General features: G+C 43.7%; 2 pseudogenes; both read right to left on the bottom strand.

Annotated features, from left to right (window-relative positions):
* Positions 1-4352: 4352 nt before the first annotated feature.
* Positions 4353-5318, bottom strand: LOC102507027 (annotated as a pseudogene).
* Positions 5319-11958: 6640 nt separating this feature from the next.
* Positions 11959-12926, bottom strand: LOC102507279 (annotated as a pseudogene).
* Positions 12927-14817: the final 1891 nt, after the last annotated feature.

The following is a 14817-nucleotide window of genomic DNA, read 5'->3' on the forward strand; positions in this document are numbered from 1 at the left end:
GTTTTTTCACTCTTTGTAAATGATAACTGAAGCTAGTGTTAGAGCTCAACATTCTAATTGAGTTTAGAAGTGTTTTAAACTAGCTTTTGAAATTTTAAAATTTATTTCTTAATCTTCTTTTAATCTCTCTTTGCCTCCCAGTAACACTGAGATATAAAATATAGCACATGGTAGGATCATGATATGCAAACTTAATACATGAAAGACACTGTATGTCATTTAGCTGACAGATTTGATTTTCCTGACAAGAAGCTTAGGTAGCCATATGTGAGGTCAGACTAGGTTTAAAAAAAAGAAATCAGATCATCTCTGCCTGTAAAACAATTTGGCTTATGTGATTATCCCAATGCTTAGCCTTAAAAAAAAAAAAAAAAAAAAAAAAAAAAACTCCACTGGGAAGAATCAGTAACATTAGGACCATTAGTTGTATATACCATGACTCAGGATAAGTCCCACACTTTTAGGTAAAAGTAAAATTGATTTTAAGAAAGTATTTTCCTGGTGTGAGTGTATCTTATCTGAATTTAATGTAAGAAGATTCTGCAGAAGATAAACCTAACTCGAATAGGACCTTCATGCTGCTAGGCAGTCATCCTATATGTCCCTGGTTTTTTCCCTTGTCTCCTCTCTTACATGGCTTTTTCACACCTTCTATTCTCAATCCACCACTACTTCTTCCTGTTGTCACTCCAGCCAGTCAAGAGAGATGTCCCATGGAGCCCCATCCCATCTTCACCCACCTACTACCATCTGTGCCTACACTGATGAGGAAGTCGATCTATTCCCGTAGATGAATGTCATGCTCCAAACTAAAGCCAGTCACTCCAACAGTTCTGCCCTCTGTCTCCCATCATCAACTTTTTTACTCTTTCCTGGATTAACCTATCAGCGCACAAATATGCTGTTATTTCTCCCGTGTTAAACAAAAACTTTATCTCTATAAACTACTTATTAAAATTTTAAAGTCAGGATGAAGAACCATATTATAGAATGCTACCATTTCTTTAAGACAGAATGGAAACATGGCCAAATAGTCATATTTTTTAAAATAAAGTCATGTTTATGTATTATACCTATATGTGTAAATATATGGATTTGCTTATATTAAAAATGGAAAGAAAAACCATAAAATGAATAAAAATTATTTCTTTAAAGGAGATGCAACAGGTAGAGGGAGCAGGAATGAGGCTAGAATTCACTAAAAATGTCTTGTTTCATGATTTTGACTAAAAACTATTATACTTGTGACTTTAAAATTCATGTATGAAAACCTTCATTACTATTTGCTGAAATTGTTGCTCTCTGCTAATGCCCTGGCTTAAAGTTCCATGTAAGTGAGGCACTTTTATCACAATTTGTTAAGGAAGATTTTCTTCCCTTTAACACATGCCACAAAAATATCACTGCCTCTCAATTTACTTTTCTGACAATGGTTTTCCTTTCTGCCTGTTTGGGGCACTGTAGTTCTGCCCATCCCTGATCCCTTTTTGACCTGTGTGATTCCTGAAGGGGACTGGGTATCAAAATCCTTCGGGTTTAGTTTAGTTCAATGTAAACTCCATGTCTTACATTGGATAGGAGGTTGGGGGTGGGTCCAAGCTAAAACATCAGTCCCTCCTGAACTCTAATTCAAGAAGATACATGCACCCCACTGTGCACCACAGCATTATGTTCAATAGCCAAGACATGGAAGCAACCTAAATGTCCATTGAGAGGTGACTGGATAATGAAGTTGTGGTATATTTATAAAATGGAGTACTACTTAGCAATAAAAAGAATAAAATAATGCCATTTGCAGCAATACGGATGGAACTGGAGATCGTCATTTTAAGTGAAGTAAGCTAGAAAGAGAAAGAAAAATACCATGTGATATCACTCATATATGGAATCTAAGAAAAGAAAAAAGAGTAATGAACTCATCTACAAAAGAGAAACAGTCCTGCAGACATAGTAAACAATCTTATGGCTACTGGGGGAAAGAGGGTGGGAAGGGATAAATTTGGGAGTTTGAGATTTGCAAATGTTAACCACTATATATAAAAATAGATTAAAAACAAATTTCTTCTGTATAGCACAGGGAACTATATTCAATCTATTGAAATAATCTTTAATTAAAAAGAATATGAAAACAAATATATGTATATATATGCATGACTGGGACATTATGCTGTACACCAGAAACTGATACATTGTAACTGACTATACTTCAATTTTAAAAATAAATAAATAAATAAATAATTTTTAATATAAAAAAAAAATCAGTCCCTCCTGACAGGTAGCAACAGGGATGCCACACCACATCCTGTACAGCACTGGAGTGAAACCTCTCCTTTTCCAAAGGGAGCAGCTCAGGGCTTCTGTTCAATCAGTCCATACCCACCATGGTGTTAACTCCACAAGGCCTCCCAGACAAACAGTAGCAGGTGCGTAGGTTAACAGTATTTATGGGAGACATTTTTACCATGGATTAAATATCACCCTGTGTGTTCCTGCCATCCCCTGTGATTCCCTTTGAAACAGCACCTACCACACGACATTGTGAGCAAATTGAGGGCAGCAAGGCAGCGACTGTCCCAATTTATCTTGTGTCTCTAGCGTCTACTATATAGACTAGTATTTCCCAAGTGCTCAGTAAAGACTTAAATGAATGAACAAATGGAGAAAATTATATTCAGCAGCTTGATGCTTACTGTGGATGTGAAAACCACCACAATCCATTGTACCTGTGGGAAGACTTGGACCAAACATTGAGAACTAGTATTGCATCTTCTGCCCAATGGAATGATGCTTTACTAGAGTTTATTATGAAATACAAAACTCATATAGAGCAAAACTGTATAAAGCCTAAAATACACAGTTTATTTGTAAAGAGAGCACCATGTCACCATTATTCAGGGGAGAATGAAACATTGACAACACCTCATAAGCCCCTTGGTAGCCCTCTCTGATAATAAACCTCTCTCTCTCCTGCGGAATAATCATGATTCTGATTTTTATAATAAATATGCCTTCTCTTTTCTTCATAGCTAGTGATATCTGTATGCATTCATAAAAAAAAACGTGGTTTAGGGTTGCCTGTCTTTAAATTTTATACAGCTGGAATCATATCACATGTATCCTCTTGAGTTGTGATTCTTTCCCTCCATATTATGTGGGATTCCTCTATGTCGTTGCATATATATATAATTCCTTCATAGGTTATTGGCATAGAGCGTTATATTTTACGAACATTTCACAAATTGGAGAAATGCTGTTGTGCTAGATTATAGAGTATGTGTGTCTTCAACATTATAAGACAGTGAGTGATAGTGTTTTCCAAAGTAGCTGTACCAATTAACATTCCCACTTTCAATGCATGAGGGCTCCATCAACCCACATCCTTGCCAGCCTGGGTTATCATCAGACTTTGACATTTTAGCCAGTCTGGTTGTCTTCTAGTGGTGACTATCTGCTATTGTAATTTGTACTTCTATTACTGAAGAAGTTGTGCACATTTTCTAATATTTATTGGACATTTGTTTATTTCCTCTTGTGAAGTATTTTGCGCATTTTTCCAATGGTTTGACTACCTTTTTTAAAATTAATTTGGAGTGATTCTCTATATATCCTGGCTATGAATCCTGAGTCTTTTAGTTGGTTATATGCATTGCAAATAACTTCTTTTGTCCTATAGCTTGGCTTTTCACTTTCTTTTTAGTGTCTTTTGATGAACAGCAGTTTTTAAGGCAGTCAAATTTATACTTCTTTTCTCTAGGTTTAGACCTTTCAAAAAATCTTATTTAAGAAAATATTTCCCCATCCCAAGACCAGGACTGTAGTCTCCTATACAGTTTTATAGTTTTGCCCTTCATATTAAGATTAAGATTGATTTTTGTGTTTGAGGTGAGATACAAATTTCATTTTTTGACATATGGATATCTGAAAGTACTAATATCCTTTACTATATGTCCATCTTTGACACTGATCTGCAGTGTCATTTATATATCCATTACCCGTATATTCAAGGGTATGCTTCTAGGCACTCAATTCTGTTTCATTGATCTATATGTCTATCTATGTCGTAATGACTAACCTCTTTGCATTCCCATCTTTATTACTATCTTAGCCTTATTATATTAAAAATCTATTTGATATTCTTAAGAAGATACTTTTTGTATTTTATCTGATATTTTTATTTCTTTCCACAGAAGGATTGAGTTCATTACCTAGCTTATCATTAATGGAAAGGAAAGTCCCAATGATATATTTCTGGCCCTGATATAAGTCATTCTTTCCTTCAAAAAATTTTTTGATGACATTCTCTCTTCTTAGCACACTGGTATCCTGGGAGCAGAATTAACTACATCTAAGGATTAAGGGTCTCCAGAATGCCCTGGGTCCTGGGGACATGCCATTTTGGTGATGGCTGCTTTCACATCCTTGTTCCTCAGTGTGTAGATGAGGGGGTTGAGGACTGGTGTGAGAATGGCAAACACCACGTTGCCCATGACGTGGAAGTCAAGGGGCAGGTCTGCCCTATAGGCCACATAGGCTATGGCAATGGAGGAGTAGTAGGTGCCAACCACCAGCCGGTGGGAGCTGCACGTGGAGAAGGCTTTTGAGCGTCCTTCTCAGGAGCTGATGCAAAGCACCGAGGCCAGGATGTGGGCATAGGAGAGAAGCACCAGGAGAAGGGGCAGGAAGGACACCACCATGGCGATGCAGAAGCCCATGAAGGCCTGGGGTGTGGTGTCAGAACAGGAGGCCTGGACCACAGCCAGGTGGTCACAGAAGCAACAGTAGATGTGAGCAGTGCTGTCAAAAGCCATGTGGGAGGTCTGCACCACTGCTGGGATGGGCAGGAGGAGGGCAGTGAGCCAGGCACTGGCTGCCAGTGCAGCATTGATCTGTGGGGTCATGAGGACAGGGTAGTGCAGTGGGCGGCAGATAGCCACATAGCGGTCATAGGCCATGACCACCAGGATGAAGGCTTCAGAGCAGGAGAAGCTGTGGAAGAGGTACATCTGCAGGAAGCAGGCAGGGAAGCTGAGGCAGCAGCCCCCAAGTAAGAGTAGGGACAGCATCTTGGAGACAGTGGATGTGGTGAAAAGAATGTCCAGGGCAGAGAGGTTGATCAGGAAGAAGTACATGGGCTTGTGGAGTCTGGGGTCTATCACCACGGCCACCAGGATCAGGGTGTTACCAATCAGGATGAGCAAGTAGAAGAAAAGGAAGATGAAGAAGGCAGGGAGGAAAAGGAACTCCTGTAGAGAGGGGATGCCCACCAACTAGAAGACAGGTAAAGAGTCTTCTGATCCATTACAGGCTGTGGCATCCATGGTGGGACAGAGCTACATGTCAGGGTGACAGGCAGCAGGAACATCTGGAAACTGAATGACACAGGAGTTTGGAATAAGAATTCTACACATTTCTCTCTGTTATTATTGCAATCCAAATCATTTATGACCAGGTTTAGAGGACTGGTGGTACAATCCAATATTAATTCTTTCATCTTAACCCACAATTTACTCCTTCCTTCTTCCATTAAGTCTTTAGTAAGTAACTACAATGTTACAAAGCTGTGAGCAGGTAAACAAGGCACACAAGGCCCCTGCCTTCACAGGACTTAAATTCTACTAGAAGAATATATTTAAAAGCCAATCACACAGTTAATTATCTAGTGACAACTGAAAATGCATTGAAATAGCTTCTGTCCCTTTTCTACTCCATGTCCCACACTATATTTTGGGTATCAGATTGTTACCCAACCAAACTTGGGTCCTCTGCCCTGCATGCAATAAAGCCAATCTACTGACACTGGGTTGTGGTGAAGGAAAGTACAGGGTTTACTGCATGGTGGCAAGCAAGGAATCCAGGAAGCTAGTGCTTAAGAGACCTGAAGTCTCTGACGGCTTCCAGGGAAAGGTTTTTAAAGACAGGATGAAGGAAGGGGGTTGTGGGGTACGTGATCAGCTCATGGACATTCTTCTGATCAGTTGGTAGTAAGGTAATCAGGAGTCAAAATCATCAATCTTCTGGTTCCAACCAGTTGGGGTCTATGTGCTTGTGGGCAGCATATAGTTAACTTCTACCTGGTAGGGGTTTCAGTATCTTCAAAACAGCTCAAAGGACATGATTCAGAATATTATCTATAGCCCTTGAGGAGGAAATAAACGTCCTTGACTTTGTTTAATGGCTAAACTATTATTATTTTGTCTTGGTTGACTGTTTCCCTTTGTTTCTGCATTTTCTCACTTCTCTGATTAAATTTATTCTTTGAACTGCAGGGAAGGCTTAGGAGGCTACAGTTTTTCTACAGGAGGAAAGGCCCTATAGGGTCCTGCTCAGTTATAGGATCTTAGATGAGCTCTTAGATTCCTTCATTATGGTGTCTCCTTTTGCTCTCATATAAAGTTCTATTAAGTAATGTCACTATCACCCCATCATTAGGAAGGGCTAATTTTTCCAAGGTTCTCAGGCTGCCTGCTCAGTCCATTCATTACCAAGGGAGTGGCTTTCCTCTCATTTTCCAGGTGCAGCAGCTCTGCCTGCCTCTCTCCCCGCTGAGTTCTCTGGGAGCTCTCCCACTCACATTTCAGTGACAGGAAGGACAAATGACTGCGGAAGGACAGCTCTCTTCCTGATGGAGCCCAAGCTGATGGTGACCACTCAGGGCATGTCCTGGATTTATCATATTCCTTCCTCCTGGCTGCCACAGCACAGCAGCAGGTGTTGTGTTTGGTTATTTGATGTCCACTGTGCTGGGTATTGGCTCCTCCAATACCAACTCAGAAGAAGCCACAATGAGCTGTCATGAGAGCCATTGTTGCTAGAAAGGACAGAGAAATGAAAGCTGCCCAAAGACAAAAAGCCCTATATCAGAGATTGTTCACTAAATGTGTGCTTGGGTCAAAGGGGTAGTGGGGGGTGGGGTGGGGACTGCTGAGTTTGAGCTGAAGCAATTTTGGTTTTGATGAGCGATCCAGGCAGCTTCATGTTTAAATCTGCATCACTGCTGTTTGAACCCTAGTGATTTCACAGTTTCCTTTTGAATTCCTAGGAATGACAGCTACTTTCTTTCTTTCCGAAAACAAATGCAAAACAAACTAGCTAAAAACACCTCTCATGTCCTAGAATCATAGAATGTCAGACTAGAAAAAAAGGTTTTTTTAATCTCCAGTTCCAATCCAACTCCCCTTCCCCCACACTTCCTCACCACCTTTTAAAAATTTACTAGTTTGCTCTGTGATTGATTTAGATCGTGCAGCCTGGCTTCTAGATTTGGAAGTGGTAACCGTCAAATGCTTTGTCTAAAATGAGCATGGGAGAGACAACCATCCTGTGTGTGCGATCCTTGAAGGAGAACCTCAGAGGTCACCCACAGGATCCGGCAGGAGAGTGACCTAATTGTCTCCATTTTAAAGAGTTAACCCTCAGTTAACCAGAACCCCATTCCAAAAAGTATGGTCACCAGGTTTTTCTTATATCTGAAGGAATGCAAACTGCGCTGCCCTGGACATTCTGCTCTCAGATAGGCAGTTGTGGCTGCCAGTCACGAGTGAGGCAGAGCAGGGTATTTCAGAGGCAGAAACACAGAGGGCCAAGGCCAGAGGGCCCCTAAGGGAGCCATCAAGTCAGCTGCCCCTCTCCTCCCTCCCGTGTCCCACTGCTTTGCAGATGAAGGTAGGGATGCTGAGACTTTGATAGAGAGATGGCACATGGCTTTTCACTGCCAGGCAGTGCTGGCCCAGACAACAGGTAGACCAGGCGTGTGCTGGGTCACCAGCCAAGCAGGAGCACCAAAAATACTTTCTGAAAGAGTTTAACATTTGATCTTCCAAAGCACCATTCAACCAGCCCATGACAGGAAATATCCTGGATATTGACTGATCTTTCTTACACTTATTTTACAGGTTAGGGTTCTTGTTTTGCTTTCACACTATATCTGAGTGATGAACCCCATGCTTAGGACCTAAAGGGTCCTGTTTCCCAGGGTGCAGAACTTTCCTCAGTAGGTTCTCCCTGTCAGAATTGTCTGTGAGCTAATTACAGTGCAGGTAGGGACCAGGAAGTACAGAAAAACCAATCACCAGCTGTCCGACCCGATGCTGCATTCTACATACATCATCTCCTCCCATCACCCAATCCTGCCAGAGAGTGGTTATGCTTGTTAAACAAATGAGAAACTGAGGGTTAGAGGACAGACCCTTGTTCAAGGCCAAGACTGGTGAAGAGTGAGAACAGAAGTCACTCTGGAGCCAGCCTGCTGTAAAGGAACCCCGCCTGGCAACCAAAAGTCCTGGCTTCTGGACCAGTTCTGCCATTCACTTTCTGTGCTTTTGGTGTATGGTTGTTGGCATAACTGATACCATCTTGCACCCTTTCAGTGTCTCCTGTCCTCCTGCTGACCCTAGCCAGGCTTTTACTGTGCAGTAAACCACTTCTCTGTCATCAAGGGCTTTGTAGTTAATAGATATTGTCCAGTAATCATTAGAACCCTGTGGCCTGTGTTAGTCCCCAGACAATGCTGACTTCACTGATATATATTTGGCGCCCACAAGACTAGTCACTCATTTATAAATCTTGACTTAGGAATGCACGTTCTGTCTCCAAGCACCTACCCCCAAATCTTAGGTTAGCTGTAAAACTGTCCAAGTGGCCCCTCAGTGGGGCCTAGCACAGTTGTGAATGCTTCTGGATCTTTGTCCACCCGATCCCGATCCTACCCTGCAAATAAGTTACCCTATAATAAACTGATTCATTGATTATATGGAGCTGCCTGCCTCATTTTTGGGTCTCAAGATGCCCCCTCAATTTGGTGGGTACTTTTTGTTCTCTCTGTCTTCCAACACTTGGTTTTCTCATTTGTGCAGTGAGGGGTTTGGAGGAAAAGACCTCTGAGGAGTTTCCAATTCAATGAGCCCTTTTCTGAGTGTCCCCTCTATGTCCAGCAGAGTGGATATCACAGGGTCCATGCCCCAAAGGAGAGGGCGAGGGCTCTTCCACATAGTGAGCTCCTGCTGCCAGCCAAGTGCTTTACCTTCATCCTGTCCTGTGGGTCTTGGTGGTCAAGGATGTGCACTTGTGAGTCATAAAGGACTGGATTCCAGTCCCAGCTCCTACCTGCAGCTGTGTCACCTTGGGCAAGTCACATTCCCCTCTCTGAGCTTGTTTCCCTCAGCTGTGACCCTCTGGGGTTGTTGTGAGTCCTCATGGAGAGAATCCTTAGGCAATGCTACATAAGAGCCTGGAACAGGTAAGCACTCAAAGTTCACGAGGGTTTCCAGTGGTTACTGCTGTGATCAGCCTGGATTCCTGTGGGAAAGCCGTGGCCAAAATGATTTAAATCCCACCTCTGAGCACATGGACCTGCCAGGATATGTGGTCCAAGATTTCACAGTCCACATATGCAGAACCAACCTGGATCCTGGGCGCCTGCCTCTTATGCACATCCAATCAGTCTTCCTGATCCCTAGCCCTGGTTCTACATTCCCCTCACTCAGGTCTTTGCTGAGCTTTGATACTTCATTCCCCGCCCACTCACCTGCCAAGCCCTGCCTACCTTGGTGTCTCTCGTAGTGTCCCCTTTGTATCTTCCAACCTTGCTTGGCAGGGAAGAGCCAGGTATGTGCTAAGCTGTGGCTTATTAAACCCCCTAACCCCTCCTTTCAGCCAGGCCTGCTGAGGTCCTCTCCCTCAAGATGGGACTCCTTTGGGGCATTGTGCCTTTTCCACCAGTCACCCAGAATCAACTTCTTGGTGCCTCCTAGAGCGTGTGTTGGGAGGGGACTTGCTTCTGGGATTTGCTGGTAATGAGAACAACATTGTTAACAGCCCTCACGGGTTTCAGAGCTTTACAAACAATGGGGCAGCTTTTATTAACATTATTCCATCTAGTCCTCAGGACAGCCAGAGGAGACAGGCAGCCCAAGAGGAGGAAACTGAGGTCCAGAGAAGTGAAATGACTTTCCAGTGCTTACACTGATGTTTAGCATCAGAGCTGCCAGGCAGACCCAGGACTTCATTCCCAGGCCTGTGCTCTGCATGTTCCATTGTGAGTAAGGGCATCAGGTCTAAAATGAGAAGTCCTGTGTTTGAATACCAGTTCTAATATATTTTAGCTATGTCACCTTAGGCAATAACTTAACCTCTCTGAGTCTGAGTTACTCCATCTGTAAAATGGTACATAACAGTATTACCTATCTCGTAGTTTTTGAGAGGATTCAATGAGGTAAGGGACACAGGGTGCTTGGAGTGAAACATGATTATTTGAAAATTACTCCAAAAGGTTTGTTTGTGGTACCTGGCAATAGCCAGGGCAGAGGCTGCCTGCATAGTTTCCCAGAAGACTGGTCATGTTCATCTCCTGCAGAAGAAACTGCAACTTTCATGGGCTCTTAGGGTCTCTAGATGCCAAACAGCTGGCTTTACCAGGTACTGCAGTCTACAGCTGGCACCTAAGCTTAGACTGCTTAGCATCCAGTAGTCAGTTTGTTCTGCTTGTAAAGCTCCTCTCTTGCTCCCTTTCCCCCCAAAAAGAAAAGCAATAAGGGTCAGGGCCATTATGCCTCTATCTTAGGATGTACATGTACGAGCTGTTAGCAGCCAACACTCATCTGCTAGAGGGCAGGCCACCAACTGTATCTACTATAGTATATCCCTTGAAACTCTCAGATTCATTCACTTATCACAAGTGGTTCACTCCACTTGGACATAGGGTTTCCAGCATTCTGATTAGTCACAATTTGGGGGGAAATTTCTAAGAGAAAGATTAACTACTGTTCCTGCTGCTGAAGTCAGTCTCAGCATTGCAAGTGATATTTATAATCTCTCTCCTCTGCCACCCATTCTAGAGTCCCTTCTCCTTTACCTTCACATTCAGTCACTTCATTTGATCTAAATGTATTCCCTTCTAGCATGGCTCCTCCCTGACAGTTCTGAGCCCCTGGTTACTATACCTCATCAAACTATGGTTGCTTTCATTGCCCATTTACATTAAAGTGGTAAGAAACAAGAAAAGCTCCCTCCCCTGGGTGCCAACCTCCCAGCCCCCATTCATGTAAGAGCAGTCTTACTTCCTCCTGAAGATCAGAGTCGATTGCCCTTCTAAGTATGGTAATTCCTTTTTTTGAGTCCTGGTCTACTTGCCCAGTGGGCTTAAAATGACCAGTCAGAAGTTGTGGCTTTAAATTTAATGAGATTTACTGTGTCTCCTCTGGAATCAGGACTGCTTAATCCACAGAGGTGAAAATCATCAGGACCAGAAGGACAAATTCCCCCAAAATGGGTCACTGAGGGTAATGGTGAGTGGAACCATTCTAACTTCCACTTACTGGTTCTTGGCAGGAAGCATCAATTTTTAATGGGCATCCAAGCTGAAAATGGTTCCTTTCCACTGGACAGGAACATGGACCCTATTACCACTCCCTGATAGAAGCAGCTAGTGGTTTTCTAATGCAATTATTTCAAGCCTCCCACTCACCCCTGACTATATTGCTGATACATGAGGACTTGCTAACAAACAAGTGATACCAATGCCCAAAATACAAGAACTTACAGGAGAAAATGTTAACATTGAATTAAATGCTAACTTTTTGGCTCCCACAGCATCTCTCTGTCCTATCACCTGATATTATTTCTCTGGGTCTGACTTCCCAACTAGACTATGGATACCCTGAGGACAGCAACTATGTCTGGTTCATTTCTGCCTCTAGCACCTAGTAAATGAATAATTTCTATGAATAATTAGATGATCAAATTTTATTCATCACATTAGTGACTGATGAAAATTGTGAAAACTATAATTACTCTATAGTACTATTGGGAACCCTTCTTAATCTGTATTTGAGGACCAGGTTTTGGCTGTCTGTTCAACTGAATGAAGTCAACTTGGGCTGCTACAATTCATTTAAAAATATTTATTGTGTTATTGTGTGTTGGGCACTGTCATTGGTGTCCAGGGAGTTGAATTAGTTGCATCTAAGGATCAAGGGCTCCAGAATGCCCTGGGTCCTGGGGACATGCCATTTTGGTGATAGCTGCTTTCACATCCTTATTTCTCAGAGTGTAGATGAGGGGGTTGAGGACTGGTGTGAGAATGGCAAACACCACGTTGCCCATGACGTGGAAGTCAAGGGGCAGGTCTGCCCTATAGACCACGTAGGCTATGGCATTGGAGGAGTAGTAGGTGCCAACCACCAGCAGGTGGGAGCTGCACGTGGAGAAGGCTTTTGAGCGTCCTTCTCAGGAGCTGATGCAAAGCACCGAGGCCAGGATGTGGGCATAGGAGAGAAGCACCAGGAGAAGGGGCAGGAAGGACACCACCATGGCGATGCAGAAGCCCATGAAGGCCTGGGGTGTGGTGTCAGAACAGGAGGCCTGGACCACAGCCAGGTGGTCACAGAAGCAACAGTAGATGTGAGCAGTGCTGTCAAAAGCCATGTGGGAGGTCTGCACCACTGCTGGGATGGGCAGGAGGAGGGCAGTGAGCCAGGCACTGGCTGCCAGTGCAGCATTGATCTGTGGGGTCATGAGGACAGGGTAGTGCAGTGGGCGGCAGATAGCCACATAGCGGTCATAAGCCATGACCACCAATTGAAGGCTTCAGAGCAGGAGAAGCTATGGAAGAGGTACATTTGCAGGAAACAGGCAGAGAAGCTGAGGTAGCGGTCCCCAAGTACAAGTAGGGACAGCATCTTGGGGATGGTGGTTGTGGTGGAGAGGATGTCCAGGGCTGAGAGGTTGATCAGGAAGAAGTACATGGGTTTGTGGAGGCTGGGCTCTGCCAGCACAGCCACCAGGATCAGGGCGTTACCCATCAGGATGAGAAGGTATATTAAGAGGAAAATCAAGAAGACAGGGAAGAAGAGGGATTCAGGCAGAGAGGGAATGCCCACCAGACAGAAGATGGGTAAGGAGTCCTTTGATCTGTTACAGGTGACTTACATAGTGGGTCAGGGCTGGATGTCTGCAGATACCGGAAACATCAGCACATATCTGGAAACCGGGATAATCAGGGAAACATTAACCAGAACATGTATCTTTTTCTTTTCGACCATAGATCTCAATCTCAACCACTGCTTTGTGCAGGAATTTCGTTGCACAACTAAGATTCCCAGGATGGTGAGGTGTCTAACGACTAATGGTTGAAAAGCTGGTCCTAACTGCTGGGGAAGAGAGACGGACACAAATATCTGAAAAGCTGTCCAAGAGCAGGAATAAAGAATTGAGGCTACTATTATCAGCTCCAGGGACCCAGAGTTCAGCCCCACATATGGAATAAGTTTTTTACAGTTAAAACTATCCCATACAGCAAAAGACTGGCTTGAAAATGTATAAATTCCCTATAACTAGAGGTATGTAAAGCTGCGATCTTTTTTGCCTGAAATGCTGCAGGGGAGGTTTAATATTTGGATAGGAGCTAGATTGAAAACCTTGAAGCAATTCCTGACCCTAGATCCATTAATTCTTAAGAAAAAATAAAGTAACATAAGGGAACCACATCAATCAGATGGCGGGGTTTGAGGGGCAGATTTATTCCATCTGAGGGAAAAGGTCTTGAGAAGTATCCATTTATGTTCAAATGTCAATTAAAAAATCAAGTAGCTTCTGTATTAGTTCCACTAGTTCCTTTAAGGATATCTGATATGGTAGCTTAGTTCCTGATACCACAGGTAAAGGAACACCCTGGATATGGAACTGTTGATAAACTACTTACCAGATTTTGACTACTGTCAGCATCAGAATCATGACTACAGCCATTTGGCACAAGCCCATCCAGTCCAGATATCTCTACAAAGCAGGTCCTGAATGGGGTTCTTTTACCTGAGACCTCGTGAAGACAACAGGATCAGTGGTTGAGAGTGATGAAGCTAAACCCTGGAGTGAAAACACTATGTACTTCACTAAGGTTCCCTTGACTTATGTGCCTCTGAGCCTAGAGGCTTGTCAATGGCCTCTGATAAAGACTCCCAACTCTTGAGATCTGGTGGGAACTGGTGGGACTCCTTCCTCAGGGTTGGCTGAAAGAACCATTTCTGTACAGCTCTGGACTCAATTCCTCTTCTATGCCCTGCTCCATTCTCATCTTACTCCGCCTAGGCTGGGACATTGTGACTCTGGAATCACTGTTCTTTGTGTCTACATTTCCTTTTGCTTGAGGATTCCCTTTCTATGATATCTTATTGACAGGTAGAGCAGCTTCCCCCAAGGGCTGCTACAGAATGCCGTCTTTACCTGAGAATGGCTTCTCTTTCTGTGCTGCTGCTGCTGGGGCTCTCTGTCTGTCTCAGTCTAACCTGGGTGCCCTAGGACTTGCCTTTGTATCCTGTCTCGTGGTTGTATCCAGGGACAAACCATTCTGATTTGCCCACAACTGCCTGGTTTTAGCACTGCAAATCCCATGTCCCAGGAAATCCTAGTCCCTGGCAAGCCTTGGAGACTGGTCACCCTATGAGAGTCTTTGGTAGGAGTCATTTCCCGAATGGAATCCAGGTTGAAGATGGATTCTCCCCCTAATGGGAAAAAACAGACTCCAAGGTGCTCCCCGGGTTACTGAGCAATCTTCCCCTTCTCCACTGGTGCAGCTCACAGGTATCACTGTTTAGCCATTTCGTGCCCACTGCCCTGACCCCCAGTTCAAAGGACACCCTAGAAAGCTGAAAAGTCTCAGAACCAGTCAGGAGAGAAAACCAAGCCCTCTGCAGAGAGTAACTCCACTCCTTGGAGGCCACTGAAGAAGGTTACTGTGTATCCACGGCAGCCCAAGACCACCCCCCCCCCCCGCCAAATGACACTTTCCAACCCCCAGAACTGAGATGAGGGAAGTGTTGACTCGCC

The sequence above is a fragment of the Camelus ferus genome, chromosome 10 (genome assembly GCF_009834535.1).
Source record: "Camelus ferus isolate YT-003-E chromosome 10, BCGSAC_Cfer_1.0, whole genome shotgun sequence".
In the NCBI taxonomy this organism is placed as follows: domain Eukaryota; kingdom Metazoa; phylum Chordata; class Mammalia; order Artiodactyla; family Camelidae; genus Camelus; species Camelus ferus.